Source organism: Sinocyclocheilus rhinocerous, unplaced genomic scaffold (genome assembly GCF_001515625.1).
Source record: "Sinocyclocheilus rhinocerous isolate Xijiao unplaced genomic scaffold, SAMN03320098_v1.1 scaffold153, whole genome shotgun sequence".
Lineage (NCBI taxonomy): Eukaryota > Metazoa > Chordata > Actinopteri > Cypriniformes > Cyprinidae > Sinocyclocheilus > Sinocyclocheilus rhinocerous.
In genome coordinates this window covers 1,941,474-1,942,375 of record NW_015660878.1, presented here as the reverse complement: position 1 = coordinate 1,942,375, position 902 = coordinate 1,941,474, and the positions used below count along the sequence as shown (strand labels likewise).

The 902-nt window shown below is 34.9% G+C and overlaps 1 long non-coding RNA gene across 1 annotated transcript; it reads right to left on the bottom strand.

The window, feature by feature from the left end:
- On the bottom strand, positions 1-593 carry LOC107725572 (uncharacterized). The gene is made up of 3 exons (XR_001638135.1): positions 402-593; positions 167-244; positions 1-57 (listed from the first exon to the last, which is right to left on the bottom strand). It is a non-coding gene; the product is annotated as an uncharacterized LOC107725572 (long non-coding RNA).
- Between the last annotated feature and the right edge of the window lie 309 nt (positions 594-902).

Here is a 902-nt window from a genome sequence, read left to right as displayed (position 1 = left end):
GTCAGTGACACATCCATTTTGATGCTAACTCTCCTTGCGATGAGTAGGCTTGACATCCTAAGATGGGGATACAAGTCAGAGAAACATTTATTAGACCTATGGAGAGTACAGTACAACAGGGAAAAGAAAGGAATCTCTCACAATTAAATACAATCTTAAAACTTACTTGAATTAGAGAGGAGTGTGGTGTTTTCATCTGAATGTAGATGACCAAACAAGTAATGCTGCACTCCATAGTCTAGACCTGCAGTGACAGTACAAAACATTTATTTATTTATCAATCAATCATAAGAACCTGCATGATAAAATGTGGAAAATAGAAGAAGAAAAAAATATATCAGTAACTTCAGATTAGCTGCGTTTCCCAAAGTTGGTACTGTGAGGAAAAATAAATAATGTACCTTTTGTGTTATTGTTTTGCAGCAAGTTGGTCATGTTTCCTCTGACTTCCACTTTTCAGCACTCTGATAAGGTGGTGGTAAAACTTTAAAAGTGCTCTCTGAGATAGATGAACATCTACAACAACCAAATACAGTGTGTTTAGAATAATATACAATTACTTCAGCAAAACAAATAATTATATTTTACTATACTGCAAACAACAAATACTCACAGTTATTCACAGAAAAAATGTTAACATCAGCATTTTCATCAAATAGCACCTTTTGGACATTGTAAATTTGTTTCATGTGATAAATGTGTGCACTTCAGAACATGTGAGACAGCACAACAGAAAAAGGGAGGGGAAGAAAGAGAGAAAGATAAAGGCAGTATCTAGAAAATACTACTTTGTATCTAGATGCTAGATAGGCTACTTGAAACCAGACACTTATTCACCCAAGTGAACCAAGTTAGCCTAAATGCTAGCAGCTTAAGTGCTTCATATGGGACACCTATGTTTT